The sequence below is a fragment of the Tyto alba genome, unplaced genomic scaffold (genome assembly GCF_018691265.1).
Source record: "Tyto alba isolate M040663 unplaced genomic scaffold, T.alba_DEE_v4.0 Super-Scaffold_1, whole genome shotgun sequence".
Classification (NCBI taxonomy): domain Eukaryota; kingdom Metazoa; phylum Chordata; class Aves; order Strigiformes; family Tytonidae; genus Tyto; species Tyto alba.
In genome coordinates, this window is record NW_024881261.1 from 22,053,662 (window position 1) to 22,070,553 (window position 16,892).

Here is a 16,892-nt window from a genome sequence, read left to right on the forward strand (position 1 = left end):
AAAATAAAGTTAATGATCCCTCTGTCTGGATTTCATGAGAGTAGAATTCAGATCTCGGCCTCTCCCTCTTCGTTAAAGCCTGTTATTAAGTCCCCTGCTCAAAATATGTTTTCCTATACTATCAAGCCCTTCAGCAGTGCCAGCTCAGCATTTTGAGTTCATTGTCTGGAAGTGTTTCACACGATTATTATTTCCCGTTTCCTACGTAACCTGTAAATTTGGGTTGCAATTCCAATGCGCCGCAACTTTGCTTCTCTGAAGATCTCTCACCCACCAGGGAAGGGGAGGGAAGGGTTAACGCGCCAGGCAGCTCTGCTGGGTAGGAGAGGCCAGGCAAACAAGTGCCCGCTTGTTCAGACCCAGCCGGGGGAGCGCAGGGAGGGCTGCGGCTGGCGCTGCAGGCTGTCAGCACCCAGGTGGAGGGTTCGCTGCATCTTCTTGCTCGGGACACAACATGCAGCAGATGCCAGTGTGGTCCTCGGGGGAGGGGAGGGGGGGGGGCACCAGGTTCCAGGTGCAACCCCCTCCCCAGAGCTGGGACTCAGGCAGGAGCCCAGTGTACCCAGCCCAGGACCCTGAGAGCAGGACCAGGGAGGGTGCCCTAGGGAGGGCAGCGGTCCCACCGGGAGTTGCCCAGCAGCAGGGCTGGATGCCGGCTCTGCGCCGAGCCGTGGGCTTCCACCACAGCGAGAAAGCAGCAGCGGCTGCTGACCCTCCCTTCAAGAGGGGCCAGGGCCCCAGGAAGGCTGTGGGGACCTCCTGGGGAGCCGGGGGGAAGGGGGGGCGGAGGGGGAAGAGAACAAAGTCTTAGGAGAGCACGTGGAGGAGATGGCACCACGTGCCAGAGGGACGGAGTGGGTGGCACTTGCTTAATGCCCAGCCCAAGCTGTCCCAGAGGGACCCCTTCTCCTGGGGAGCCCGGCAGCCACCCTGCCCCGGTGGGCAGCGCTCCGGTGCGTGGCTGCCGTGGCCAGCAGCAGGGCTGTGGGAGCCGGCACGTACTCCAAAAGAGCGGGGTTCGCACAGGCTGTACCCCACGCTAGCGATGCCAAACCCGCCGCAACCTCCCACCTCCCGCGGTGCTGGGTTACATAAGGGAGCCGAGCCCCGCCTGCTCGGGCTCGAAGGAGTCGCTGGCATAAAAGCGGCTTTGGCCCGAGAGGCCGCGTCTTGCGGTGCCCCTCGCTCGGCTGGCGAGGGCGAGCGGGGACCTGCCACGCACACCCCCCCCCGGCCATTGGCTGGGCCGCCCGCCACGGCAGAGCCGCAACCGGCTGACGGTGCACAAAAAGGGGGAGGGAGAGGGAAGAGAGGGAGAAAAAAAAAAAAAGAAAAAAAAAAGGCAACAACAACGAAGTAGGCTGAGTTTCCCTGAGGGTTACTGCCGGTCACCCACGGCCGCCGGAGCGTGGCGGCCGTATGTTGACGACAGCCTCAGCTCCTGACCCCGGCAGGGCCAATCGCCGCCGCGCCGCCCTTGTCTGATCCGGCCCGGCCCAATCCGCGCCCCGCCGCCCGCGCCGCAGCTCCGCCGGGGCCGCCCGCCCGGCCTGGCTCGGCAGCGCGCCGGCCCACGCCACGCCACGCCACCCCACGCCACGCCTCGCCGTGACGCCAGCTCCCCCCCTCCCCCGCGGGAAAACCTGGCCCTGAAGCCGTCTCCGCGTTCCCCCCACACCCCCCCTCCCCGTGCAGCTTTGCTGAGCCCCGTGGGGTTTCGCCCACCCCGCGGCTCCTCCACCTGCCTCTCGCGGGCTGCCAGGGGGAAGGACGGAGCAGGATGCCAGGAAAGCAGCCACTGCCCTTCCCGTCGGAGCAGCCTCTTGGCGGCTCTCCTGCTGCCCCAAGTGAGCGTCGCCCCCCGCTAGCGCAGCACGGTCACCTCCAGCTGCTGCCCCTGGTAGTACTTTCTCATAAAGCATCAGACGCTGGAGCCATGGGAAATACGAGCACGCCAGCTTTCCTTTAAAAATAAGCTCTCGTTTTAACTTTGAAAAGACAGTATACAAAAATCCAGGAGACAAAAAATTGTAATACCATATGCATGTGGTTACACTCAAATATGTGTATGTGTATATATATATATATAAACACAAGTATTAATCATAAAGCAGCAGAGTTAGATTTGGGATAGAGGCTTTAAAAAAAAAAGTCTGATTTTCGTACACAAATGTTTGCTGTGTTACAATCTGGTAATTTTGTAACTGCATATTGGAATTGTCATTACATGAAAACAATCAACTCCTCACTTACTTGGAATTCTTAACTAAAAAGCAACGTGTAAAACTATGTCCTTTATTGCTTTTTAAACTGGATGGAAAGATAGAGCACTTTGCAGAAAAAATAGTATTTCATAATGGAGACTGTAGTGATGGCAGCTGTTATATGCCAATTGGGCTTTGTAACAAACACATCTGCTTGTTTTACATTTTTTTTTTTTTCAGTTCTCCTAAAATAGCTTTTTAAAAAACCCTGGTCTTTAGCACTCAAAGTGAAGAAATGCCTATCACTTTTGAAAATGCCTGTGACCTTCAGTCACTTTATAAGCTGACTAAGCGAAATTGTCATTTTGGCAAAATGATCATAAATATTTGTCCCTTCATCTACAGAAAAGTTTCACATTCTGACACATTTACGCAGATATATAAAATTAATGGTTTCTAAGCTAATCACCCAATTCTAGTGGCACCTGCTATGTGATTTTTAACATTCAGAAACAGGAGGAGATTTACACAATCATAATATTGCTCTTCTTCCTTGTCTTTTTCAGATGCCTAGTTAAACACTGGTGATCCAAGTATCATGCATTTAACTGCCATTTTATCACCTAAAATAGATCGGGCCTGACCCTGAATCCCAAAGAAACAATGCTTAGATACATCATTCATGGCTGACCACTGGGAAGTACATTGTTAGAAAACCAAGATAATTAATTTTAAAGCCCTGAAAGACTACGGCTGTGACTGAGGTCAGGATGTTTTTCCCACCTCAAGCAGGTGACAGAGCATCAGGCTACCCTGCACTCACCAGCCCACTATCCCCCTTCAGCCAAAATTCTTCCAAGATGACTTAGACTTCAGGTGTCTCTTTTCACAGGTCGAAGATGGTGAGGGCAGGTTTCAACTAACTTCAGCAATTTTAAACTTATGTATGAAATCCACTCTGGTTAAATAAGCATCCTCTGGAGTCAAGAGAGACAGGAAGGCGGTTCCCGCAGTGACTCACAGCAGCAATCAGATACCTGTTTTAGAAAAGGATGAATCATCTGCTGGTGGTGCCTCTGTAACTTCTATATACAGACACCTGGATTAGTTGCTGGATGCCTGTCTTTTAGATTTACGAGTTTGGTACAGTGAGTTCCACACCTGGATTTTAATAAGCAGAGCCTTCAACTCTCCAGCAGTGACCGATGAAAGCGCAAGCTCTGAGTGCTCAGAGCAAGAAACATGTCAGCTGAGGCATCTTGGTGGCTCTCGTCTGTGACTCGGCTTCCTTGTTCAGAGCTAAGGAGGTTCAAAATGCCCCAAGAATTGCTGGAAACATGAAACTGGAAAATTTTAGATGTGTTTGACAGAGAAGAGCACTTTTGTTTTTCTACTCAGGAGGTGATAAACTTCTGGAAATTGTTCCCATAGGATGTCATGGCAGCAAACAGGATCAATTGGTCTGCAGAGGGTTCAGAGAGATTCACAGTAAACAAGGTCCATAGCCAGATGGTAAAAGGGGAGATGTGCCCTCTAACACACATGAACACAAAAGGTTTGTGGAGACAGATCTGGGTGGATCAGACCTCAAATAGCCCCCAGGCTTGCAGGCCCTCCCTAAACAGCCTCTCTAGTTGTCACTGATGGAGAACTTGACATGGAGCAGGGTGGTCCATTGGTATGAAGCCTTCCTCTGGAAGTCTCACACCATTGTCAGGCAGGTACAGTGGGTCAAGGAGTAGTTGCCAGTACTTACCCTGCTCTAAATTCTGCTCTCATGATGGCCCCTGCCACAGCATGGGGACACAGAGGGCTGGAGTCACAGCACCAGGTCCCACCTAGCTCTGGAGGCAGTACTCCTATTCCTCCATGTCATTCCTACCAGATCTTCCAGTTCATTTCCCCCAGGCTTTGTTTTTAATACTCCAAGTTTCTGAGAAGTCCAGCCATCAAATTATCAAGATATCTGATGGCACACAATAAATATTGAATCTTTTGGGAATGAAGCTCATAACTCAGTTTGCCACTCCTGACTAACAAGCCCATCTCAAACTCATAAATGAATGAGTATGTTCTTCGGACTAATGACCACATAACATGCTGGGAGTGATGTTGTGAAAGATATTGCAGCCACATGGGAGTTTTCAGGAAATATCAAGGCTCTTTAGATTCACTACTAACAATGCACTAGCTTTGTTTTAATATCTGTGTGGGATTTATTTTCTGTGTTTATGAGATTTTTCTTTGTCTCTAGTCTCTCCAACACCAATTAGGCTGAGTCATGTGCAGGCAGAGTATAAGCGGTTGTACTAGAGGAGCATCAAAAATGGAAATTTTTGTTCCACAGAAATTATCTGTATAATTATACTAGCTTTGGATTCAGAAAGGTGAGAAATCAAAGGAAAAACTTCCCAGTCTTTTGGGATTTATCTGAAGACAGACAAAAGGCTGCGTTCTCCCAGCTGTCTTATCTGGTTGATTGTTCATGAGGCAGTTCTCTCTTTCAGCCTCAACAGTGTTTTCCTTCCTTCCTTTTTGGTTTGACTCCTTCCATCACCATATACATAAATAATCATCTTTGCACACAAATGGAGCTGCAAAGTCTTTTCCAAGCAAAAGCTAGAAACATTTCATTTTGAAAATAACCAAACCAGAACATTTCAAAATGGCCAGAATAGTTTTTCTCCTCTAAGATGATATTTCTGGTTTCAGGCAGTGTTTCAATTACAATGACCACATTTTCTGCTGGCAAGATGTCCCCTCAGTGGAATTCAGCTGGTCAGAAGGATGATGCAGTTTTATACCCCTTGGGCTGTTCCAGCCTGGGGTCTGAGTCACTATTAATGCATTTATTTGGTTCCCACTCTGCCGCTGGCTTCTTGCATGATACCAGACAGGTCTTCTAATCCTCCAGAAAGTGGCACAGATGCTGCTTTCCTCCTTCTCAATTTTTCTGCTGTGTTCTGTAGAGGAAAGTCTTCACATTCCACATCTAGCACAAGGAAGCCAGAGTGTGGTTAGGGAAGTTATAACCCAAATGGCCATGGTAGAAACCTTCTGTCTTACCCGCTCTGATTAGAGTTCAGCTGTTCCTGTTTCTGTGAGGCTCACAAGGCAGATTCTCAGGCCATCCCTCAGCCTTTGAGGAAAACCAGAGCAGAACAGCATCCTGTCTTTTGCTGCTGCAGAAACACTTGCCAGAACCAAACTCCTCTGCAATGAGAGACACTGAATGACAAACTAAAACGCCCTTTCCCAGGAGGTCCGTGCACAGGTTTTTCTCTCAAGAGACTCAAATCAGATCTAACTGCACATTTAAATACTTAATGCTTTTGAATGATTGATGGGTTGAGGTACAGCTCTCCTAATGTCTGGTTTGTTCTATGCCTAAATCCTCATCTGGATGTCTTGAGCTAACAGAACAGCACAGACTAATAATAAATGTTTCTGCCATGGGAACTGGACACATTTCATTCCTTAGAAGCATGTTTACTGTCAGCTCCTTCTTCTACCTGAGCGGGTACAGGACATACTGCAAGGATCACTAATTACCTGACACGTCTTTGTCAGTAACCAGCTCAGCTGAATTTTCCCGGCCCTGCTGAGTTACTTTTGTTCAGCCCCAGTATCATGTTGTGCTGTAACAGATTTCCATTTATCCAGAGAAACCCTTCTCTGTCTCCTGCCCAGCCCTGGTCTGCTGCCCAGCAGCACAGTTGCTGAGCTGGGGCACCGGCGAACTCAGCTCAGTGCATGCTAAGGACAGTCTCTTTGCCCTTTAGTTGCATAATGAAGATACACCTCCCTTCCATACAGCCAGCACATACAGATATTTCTAACCCAAATGTTTGCCTGGGCATAGCGTATGGTATCAGTGTCAATGGCCTCTGACTTTCTCTGGTCTCCAAGAGGTAGGACAAATAGCTTTCCTGGCCTCACATCATCAGCTCTAGCACAAAGGGTAGTACCACACACATACTTAAAAATGTGATTGCTGTTCACTGCCATGTTTAAATGCATAGGACTGCTCAAGGCATATCAAATAGTAAGTATTTAGAAGGTCAGGCTGGGAGCAAGTGTTGCATCTTTCATGCAAACCCCACTTCAGTGCACATTAGCCTATTGAATTCACTTGCTTCCTTTCTGTAAAAGGCTACTGGGGAGAAAAGAAGCCATTCCTGGTCATGAGGGGGCCCCAGTGCAGCAGTAAAAGAGAGCAATGCTACCTTAGAAAGTGAGTTAGCTTAAAGCTAATCCACCCCCTTAAAGATAATTCCTCCCATCCTCAGTGAAAAATACTGAGACACTCTAGATTAGCTGGCATAGATAAAGCACCTTGAGTAAAAGCTCAGATTTATAACAACTGAAAAAGTGCTTCCTTCCTCCTGTATTTGGAAATAGCTTTTCCGTGGCTGAGAGGACAGGGTTGGGCAGCTCTTAGTGTTGGGGGATATGGGGACACTGATACAAAATTGTTCTTACTGCAAGATAGTGATTATGAGAGTATCATCTCCAAGAAACAGACAGCAGAGGCTGAGAAATAACCTGGCTGTTGAAGAGCTGTTTGACTGACCCAGCAGGGAAATGGGGGTGAAAGCTAATTCCAGTTAATGACATGACAGATAACAAATGTCACAGTTGTCATGGCTGGCAGGGTGTCCATCCCAGTGACATAAACAAATAAAAAAAAGAGAAGGTGCTTGGCACCTTCAGCCCCCCAGCAAAGTCCATGCAGATCACGGTCTGTCAATAAGGGTTTCACATGCCTCTGATTTCCCAAATAACAGTTCTGTAATAAGCTGAGTAAGAAACCTGGCTTTGTGAAACACTTAACTCCATAGCTAGTGACTCTTCCTTACTGACATGTCAGCATGGCCTTTTCACACTTTCCTAATGGTTTATACTTTTTATCATATAAACCACAAACCACCATCTGGTTTAAATTTATAGTTCTGAGTGGGACTTCTGAATGCTTTTGAAACCTAAAAGAAAATGCCAGCAATGTAAAGATGTGCAATGTATGCTAACCTACACACCTGCCAACCTCACCTCCACCATCACAGGTAATAGCTACACAGCTAGCTGTCAAGCACAGCAGCAAAACCCTCTCAATTTTCCCCTCCAAAATTGAAATTTTTCATTCAGAGTGTTTCTCCATTCTGGTTCTTTCTTAAAAGCTGATTCTGTTTTCTTGCTTACACTAGTCAGATCCCCCCCTGTGCCTCCTGGTTCCCCCACAGCTGACCATGACAAGGGTCAGAACGTCGGGCTGCTGGCAGATCGGACCAACTGGGTCCTCTCCCCACTGCCTGCCCCGGTCACACTGAAAGTCGGCCTTCCTGGCAAGATGGGGAACAAGGACCTGAGGGATTCTGAAGTAGGGAAGGGCCTATGTAATGGTGAACAGAAGCCCACTGAATTCTCTATTACAGTGTCCCTTTACCCAACCCTTATTACCAGCCACTTTGGCTGCTCAGGACAGGGATCTCTTTGGAGGGTCAGACTCCATGGAGGGGAAAATGCAGGGCTGGAAGTAAGAAGAGTTTCAGAGCACTCACCTGTTTCCTCCAGTGTGGGCATCCAAGATGGTAAACACTCCTTTCTCCAGGCTTTCTGTCTGGCACTAAATTCAGGCTTGCTAGTTACACACCAACTACAGCCCAGACTTCTTTGGAGACCCTTGCTGTGCAGCCAGCAAAGGTATTTCCTCTTTGAGCAGCAGCAGACCAAGACTCGGCTGAGCGAAACCAGGGAAAGCCAACCAAAACCATCAATGAAGCTAGCAGACTGAGCCAGTGCTGCTCACAAAGGAGCCAGACTAATTGAGACCTGCTGAAGGAGTAGACTTTCTCATTAACCACATGTATAGGAAAGCCCCAAGCGAACCTATTCAACAGTAACCAGCACAGCATGCCATATGGCTAAGATCCCAGAGAGCGCTCTCCTGGTTTGAAAACTTGAGCCATCCCGCCCTGCTACGTTCCCATATAGGGCAGAGGTGTAATTTTCTAGCTGCGGGGTGCCACACAGTTACAGTGTTCCTCTTAACTCTTCTAGAGTCTGCAAGGAACTCTGTTCTTCACCAGCAGTCAGGCTGGGCATTGCAACACAGCTATCATTGGAGGAGGTCATTGCTCCATATATAAGACAGCTGGACCACCAGGAAAAACCTCAATATGTCCAGATGCAAGTCCATAACATGGTAGAAGGAATGTCCTGAAGACAGAAATGCTGAGACAGGACAAAAGTCCATGGATACTCTTCAAAATCAGGAACCAGAATTGGTCTACCTGAACTTGTTACATGTTTATATATCTCTAAAGGGTATAACTGAATAGTTTTGATCAAAAGGGGAGACAGGAAGATTGGTCATACAGTTGGTCACAAACCCAAGCACACACTTTAAAATGGGAAGAGAATTACATCTCTATGGATAGAGAGATTCAGGGAATAGCAGAGGAGGGGCACACCCCAAACAGTCTGCAAAACACAAAGGAGAGCTGTGGCAGGGAGCCTTTCTCCGTGTCACGTATAGGCTCTTAGATCAGTGGGAGTACGTAAATGTTGACTCCATCCATGTAAAGTTGATGGTGTCGGTGTGACCACGTACTGATCCAGCCAGCTTATTCCCTATGAATTTGAGCCCACCTCATGCCACAATATCACATACTCTGCCAAGGACATATGTCTTCCACCACCCCAGTAAAGCGCTATCATAAGCACCCTCTTGGTATCATGGAAGCACCCATTATACAAGCTTGTGTGTTTAAGTTCTATGTGCTTCTATAGATCGAGATGGAGAAATAGTTGCCAGAAAACATCACAGCCCAAAGACAAGAAGGATATATGCTAAGAAGATACTATGTGAAAGTTCCCAAAGACCAATAAGCTTTGAAGACAAGTAATCCTGATGAATTCTCATGAATGGATAAACTTAGGCCACCAGTCTAGGGCTGTACAAGGCTGCCAGCACACATCAACATCTACAACAGGTTGTATAACTTGGATCACACCCAGGAGGGCAGTGGCTGCTATATGCAGGTGAAGAATACAGAGTTATGTATACAGCTGGTAAAACAAAGTGCTCTCTGAAGGAATTTTTAAAGACCTACCTAGAAGCCAGTGGTGCATCAGGATGACCTTCTGTTTCTGAGTGTGCACATTGGGGTTGGCCTCCCAACAGTTCCTTCAGCTAATAAGTGAACATGAATGAGCGGTGTGTTATGTGAATAGTTACCTGCTATTACTAATAACAGCTTGATTCTATTAACAACAGCAGATAATGAATAAAAGACATTTTAAGGAATAGAGGTTGTAATCTGTGTTTTCCCCTAACACTATCCTCTATGAAAGAAAAAGGAATTTGCACCACCTGTTTGGGAGAAATATGCTAAAGACAGTGTGACACTCATACCTCTTCACGGTGGGACCTGCAGGCTCAGCTAGGACAGTCAGTGTTAGCACAGGACAGCTTTTTTTGACCAAACAAACCACTAGCCATGAAATAGTCTGTTGAAATCCCAGTGAAATCCTTGCCACTGCTTGACAGAGGGAATTGGTGGCTGTGGGAAATATCTTCCTTCTGAAATGTGCTATAGGAAATTCAGTCAGATATATCCCTGCGGAGGGACTTGAAAGGAATCACGTGCCCATTTGTAAGGGCAAGATCTGTTCAAAGGGAGAAGGTCCCATGTAAAAACCAGCTAACCAGTCTGCTTCATCACCCACACATTGTCTTCTCTGCGTGCTTCAGTGAACAGCTGGGGACCATGGACTGTCAGACCCAACTCTGCCACTTCATCACTCTGCAGACATGGGTTGTTGCTCGAGTCTGCTATTTTTCTAAAGCACCTCCATAGCTGATGCCTCATGGCTGCCACCGATCACTGATGTCCAGAGAAACTATGCAGACTCAGCACTTCTAATGCAGAAAAACAACCAGTGTTGCAAGTCACACTGCTGCAAAAAATGAGACCCACCGCTTTTATCGTGTAAACCTCCCCCTCAATCTGCCTCCAGGTAACCTGCATTCCCATCTCTCCAGGGCTGTCAAGTCTGTACCTCCACTTAAGGAACAGACAGATTTCTCCATCTATAAAAAGAATGTGAGGTTGTTTGAATAACTATTGCAACAAAACGAGCTTTATTGAGTCAGGCCAAAAGCATCCTCTGATTAACCACAGCCAGCAGCAGATACTTAGAGACCTATAGAAGAACAGTCAGATTATATCTGGACCTTTATTTTTAATAACTACCAACAGCCTCATCCTCTGTGAAGCACTCATTCTATGTAAATGCTGAAAGGCTTCAGCCAGATCACACAGTCTTGCAGCTCCTACCCCAGAGAGTTTATAGCCCGAGACAGAAAACCCCCCATATGGAGATGCAGGCACAGAGCTGCCACGCAAGAGGCAGCCCAAAGCATTCATGGCAAAGCTGAGAATCAAATGCAGCCTCTTGACACTGGGTTATATTTTCAAAACCATCTATCCAAAACATGATTGACATGATTAAACTAAAGAAACAAAGGCTTTGACAGGTACAACTTCCTTCCAGATTTTCTGGTGGTGTTCCAGAATGATCACTGGAGTGATCACTGAAATTTCACATGCACACTTGACCTCTGTGAGTATGAGTACATAAGCATGGTGTTAACACACGCCTAGCTGAAACGCCACTCAAGCAAAACTTTCTGCTTGGTGAGCATATTTCCTGTTGTCTCCAGTAACTCCTTCAATCCCAGCACACTGATATCAGTAACATCATGATTTATTAAGTCCTGGAGCAGAGTTTTTCCAGTGTTTTCCCCCCCCTCACCATTGTCATCACTGATGAGATCCTGGCTTTGAGAACTTTCTGGGTTCAGGCAGCTGGATCTGGCACCCCCAGTGAGCTGTGGTCAGCAAACATTTGCAAACAGCAGCTGACTTCCCACTGTCACCTGCCTGCTCAGGCAGACAACTAAGTGCTTCACTTTTGTGCCCAACACCTCATTCTGAGGGCAAAAGAAAGTCTCCTAACCTGTGGGACCTCCTGAGCCCACATACTGCCCAAGTAAAAGAAGCCGAATTGGGTGTGATCGAAGAACAGGGGGAAAGTGAGCTGGTTCAGCTCTGCTTTAATGATATTAGTCATGAATTTTTACTCACTCAAAGTTCTCAAAGCTTGCTTTCCTTTTTTTCCTCTTATCTCTTTCATCTGTGTGAAACACAGGTGATGTCAATCCTGCTGAGACAGTCCTGAAAACTTTGCTTAGCTTTGACACTTGACATCTACCTCATATTTTAAGGAAAGCCTGTGGGATGTCAGCAGCTGTAAAGCTAAAGGGACTCCTTTCCAATCCTCTCTACCCATGCCAAAGCATTGTCAAATCTCCACTCTTCAAGCAGAAGTCTTCCTGCTTCAGAAAGCAATATGCCTCTCCCTCTACCTGCCCCTGTTCATCAGCAAGCAGGGTAGCTGATGGTATAGATCCAGTGTCCTCTAAAGCTTCCAAACCACTGCTTCCAGCAACCCAAGCAGATGCCACCTCTGTCTGGCTGGGTGATATTTAGAAAGCCATAGGGTATGAAGTGAGAGTTCTCCAGAGCTGTATCACCAGACTTGCTGGAAAGGAGCCAGCAAGAACCTTAAGATTAAATCTCATCACTTTAGGAATTAAATTAATTACAGTGCAGATGGAGTGGGTGAGGGAACCTGTATGAAGTAATTAAACAATACACCTACACAAGTTAAATCCTAGTGTCATCCACTCCCTCCCCTCAGAGAAGTGTCTCCTGTCTGGGCCTATATGCAACAAGGTGAACACACCAGCTCCTCCACCAACAGGGTAGAAATTCCCAAATCCCCTTTCCATCTGTCAGTCTCATGAGGATATTTTTTTTTTTTTTTTTCCACCTGGTGCATGAAACATGAACTGGACTGGAGCTCAAGAAGTTCGGATGCTCATTCCTACTCTGCCACTGACTGACTGAGCAACCTCAGCCGTGCCCTTATGGGGATGTAACTGCTATTTTAAGTGCCTTCGTGCCCTCTTCCAGGGACATAGGAGAGCTTTATTTCTCAGATCCCATGGCCCTTGGCCATGTTCCTTCTTCACAGGGATTAATCCCCACCTCACTGAGCCTTATGCCACACACCCCTGCCATAGCTTGGGTGATACAGCTGCACCCATTAAAAGAGTAAAAGGACCTGTCCTAGATGGCCAGAGGCTTGGGAAATCAGTTGGTTTTGAACCATCTTAAGGCCTGTTTGATCTGCATTCTTGCCTAAGATGTTTTTGCAGATAGAGGAAAAAAAAAAAGTCAATTTCAGATCAAAATGCTTTTAAAAATTTGACATTATTAAGTAATATAAAGATTTGCAATGAGTTTATTTGCTTAGTGATGAAACAGCAGATGATGTAGCCACTGGAAGCCTTTCGTCTAAGATATCTGCTTTTCAGATATCAGAGGAGATATGATAGCTGTTTAGATCTAGTAAGATTCTCCGTGGACACTGAAGATCAAACATCTGTCATTTTCCCTCAGACAGGGCATCCTGCCAACCACCCCAGGGACATGGTCACACTAACAAAAGTGCTAGATTTTCTGTTTGTCTGCAAGCACCAGAAAGTTGCTGAATCTTTGGCTGACCACAGAAACCCAAGAACAGTAAACTTCATGAGTGATAAGACCGGTGCCAGGCGATGAGGAAAACAGCTGACTGATGCACACCCCACATGCTCCGGCATGGGAGGAGCAAGGGGTTACTTAAGTGAAATGACCTGATGAGGCACTGCCAGCACACAAACACCCGCTAAGGCTGAAATCACCCAGCCAAGGGAGCAGCTCAGGGACAGACTTCACCAAAGGGTGGCCTCAGCCTCCAGCTCCTCAGATGATGCTTCGTGAGCTCTGCCCTTCCGCCCCAGTATCTGTGAGGTCATCAGCTGAGAATTGTTCCTGGCTTGGCCAAAGGGACCCTGCAGATGACCTGCTCTAGCACAGGGGAGAGCCTACAGATCAACTATTAAGTTATTCAGAGACCTGAGAAACAAAGCTCTTATACATCTCTGGAAAAGGGCACAAAGGCACTCAAAATAGCAGCTACGTGCCCAGAACTAATTCATAAACTTCTAGACCCTAATGATATCACAGCAACAAGCAGAGAAATATCACATAGGAGGTCAGACTGCCACATCATCATCAGGAGAGTTTCACAGGCCTTTATTACATGTAAGGCCAGAGACAAAGGCACTGCTTCCCTCAAAGGCAGGGGACTCTAAACTGTCAGAAAAACAGGCTCTGGCACCTCAGGATTGCTTCAGGTTCCCAAAGTTAGACCCTAAAAGCTTTTCTTTCACACTAGCCAGAGTATACCTAATCCCAGAAGAGAGATGGAAACAACGGAGAAGGGCAAAATATAACTCCCCACCCAACAAAGAATTCTTTCTTTCCTGAGAGTAGACTATGCATTGCTTTGCTCCCCTTCCCCTACACAGTACCAGTTGTAATAAGTAGTTGCCAAATACATCTACTTCTCCTTTTTTCCTAACAGCTGCTTTACTAGCCTTAAACAACAGCCTGAACCACAAGCAGAATTTCTGATGCTTAATCTCTAAACCAGCACTAAAGTTTTACTGCAGCCCATCATTTCCCTAGCACATAATATCAGCTACATGCTCTCACCCCATCCCCAAATTACCTTCAGAAACTCCTCTCCCAGCATGCTCCTTTTATAGGAAAGCCCCACTGTTCAGCTGTCCTCCATCTCCTACCAATCCCTCCACCTGGAAGGGGGAGCAGGCACAGCTGAGCTTCAACCTATCTCCCCATAAGGAGTCAGTCCACTTTTCCTCAGCAGAAGAGTTATAAGCTTCTGCTAATTTCAGTACAAACTCTCCAGAATGCATAGGCTGAGCCCCTAACTATGCCTGAAATAAATTTATTAACATATTTGTATGAACATAAGAGAATAATCCACCATTTTAGCCTTGCATAGAGGACATCCATCCCAAGGTTTACATATTTGGAAGGTGATTTTGGAAATCCTGCCAAAGATACTGTGAGGCACCCAGTTTTTTAGAGGGCAGGGACTTTATTTTTCAGGAAATTGGGATTAGAGAATATTTTATGACTGGATTTTTTTTCCTTAGATATTTTTGAGTTCTGCTCTTGGAAACTCACTAGTAATCATAAGTTCTGTGAGAATTCTGGCTTTTGTCTTCTCAAGATAACCCAGCAAAGGGGAAGGGACAACAGCTCCAAATTATCATTTAGCTGATGCTACAAAGAACGTATTCGGGACCACCTCCTCCCTGCTTTTATAGGGCTTAGCACATTTTGAATGCGTGTGCTTTGATTCAGCTCAGATGAAGCCCCAGCAGTGTCTGCTGGTATTCCAAACCAGAAGAGTCACTCAGCTCTCCTTGAGAGGTATTACATGGAGGACACGCTGGGGCTGAGGTCATGGGAAGACATGGCAGCAGGCACTGTTCCTGTTTGTTGGGACACTGAGGGCAGAAATCTCAGAGTACTGATTGATTTTATTTGGGGTCCTACAACCTTCCTTGTGACATGTAGGGCACTTGCTCCTTCAGTGCATGGGGAAGATGGTGGACACAATAAGATGCTGATAAATTCTCCTCTACTACATCATTAATGCAGTTGCTTTGCAAGGGATGGGGAACAGATCCCCAGTTTGATGGAAGTGCTGACAGAGTCATGATATGTGGATATTTCCTCTGAGACAACACTGCTGTTGGAGTCAACTTAGCAAACAAGATGCCATTTGATTAGTCAGTTGTTTTCTGGGCCAGAAATGATTGCAAACTGCTCTGCATTTGGCCAGACATTTGATAGAGTGCCACATTATATATTTATTAAGGGAGTGAAGAAATTCTAACTGGATAAAAATAGCAAGGCTTGGATTAGAAACTGGCTGGCAGATGAAGAACAGAGCTTCACTGTTGCTTCAGGATGCCTAGTGTTGCCAGAAAGATCCTGCACAGTGTTGATGTGGGTCTGCTAAGCTGGAGCAGAGGAGATGCAGAAGACAAGACTGGCCTGAGGAAGCACAGTGGAAAACAGCACCAGGTTTTTTGGATGACTGACTGATGTCTTGATCAAGAGAGGTAGTAAGCTAATTAAATAGCCTCTCTCTGGTGGAGACTGCACACAGATTTGCTTCTTGCAGCCCAGCAAAGCTAGAAGACATACCACTGGAGGTGAGGTGCACAGTGAGGTCTGCTCTTCTGACATGCAAGATGTGAAGTTCACTCTCTTAATGACAAGTGTAACAGTATTAATGGTCCTCACATTATTTATGAAAAAAGGACAAAACCTCCTGTTTAAATATGCCCTTTGTCAGGCTTCTTTTAGTCAAAAGGGAGTTTCCCTTATGAACTTATACCTCCTACCTCCCGTGGCATGTCTAGTGGATGGTTAAAAATGGAAAAGGGACTGAAGGGTCCAGTCTCCTCAAACCTTTCATTTTTGCTCCCTCTTCAGACAGGTCAAGAGTATCCCTTTGTAATGAAGGTACCTGTTCATTCTTCGGTGCCAGTGCTCTCTAGGCAGTTGATCTCTGCAGAGAGTCACCACAATTGCTACAAAATTGCACTTCAGGATCCAAAACCAGGAGTTAACTTCTTTTTCCCTCACAGAAGAAAGCTTCTATCAGGCAGTGGAGGTGGTGTACACAGGGTTACTGAGGTGTAGTACTGCCACTAGGAGGGCAATCACCTCCACTCACAACCCAGATGTTACACCTTCAGTCACTCCAAACCCAGAAAGTGGTTTTATACACACACACACACTTTCCTCCATCACTTCTTATCACACATGTGATCTGGAGTCAATATGGCCAAAGGATTGTTCAGGTAAATTAGTTCATATAAGGACTTTGATGCTTCTATTAAGATGAGTGAAGGCTGCCATCGACATCTCCGGTGTGCTGGGTGCTGTACAAACCCATCCTGGGGGATACCCACCGTCTCCAAAATCTTACAGTCTAAGTAGACACTTGAATGAGGAGGAAGACTGAGGTATGTGAAAGAGAAATAATTTATCCATGGTCAAAGGCTGAGCTGGAATTAGAAGCCTATTTGCCCTGAGCAGGATCTGCTATCTCCTTTTATCATCACCACCTACCAATGACTGATGCAGTCTGTAAATACTCATAATAAAAAGCTTTCCAGAAACAAGCCAAACTTAATTCCCGAGGACATTCTGTTCTTCCTCTGGTTACAAACCATGGGCGGGTACGGGCTGTTGCAGCAACTGCATGCAAGGCTTCAGACGTAGCAACAGCAGGCGGACTGTGGCTGTAAGAATGACTCCTGTCATATGCAATCATCTATCAGCACACCCTGTGCTAATAAAAAAAAAGCCCTTCACAGAGCGAATGCACACAAGAGTGTGCATTATTAGCTAAAGTAAGAGCTGATGCAGCAACGCCATCCCTGAGCCAGAGAGGGAACTGCAGGGGAACTGCATCCAAAGTTGGTGCCTTCAGTGTCACTGCGCTACATATTCCTCTTTTGTCACCCTGATGGCATGAGGTCTCAATCACTTCGCCATCTTTCTGAAAACTGAGGGGAAGGGTGGGACTCTACCTCCAAAGAGGTACTGGGATGAAATCTGACAATAGAAAGTCTGGGAGTTAGCACATCTTGCACAGTGGCATCAGGTAAGGACAAAACTACCA

General features: G+C 46.5%; 1 long non-coding RNA gene across 1 annotated transcript; it reads right to left on the reverse strand.

Annotated features, from left to right (window-relative positions):
- Positions 1-1,959: 1,959 nt before the first annotated feature.
- Positions 1,960-10,051, reverse strand: LOC116958951. The gene is made up of 2 exons (XR_004405562.2): positions 7,763-10,051; positions 1,960-5,417 (listed from the first exon to the last, which is right to left on the reverse strand). It is a non-coding gene; the product is annotated as an uncharacterized LOC116958951 (long non-coding RNA).
- Between the last annotated feature and the right edge of the window lie 6,841 nt (positions 10,052-16,892).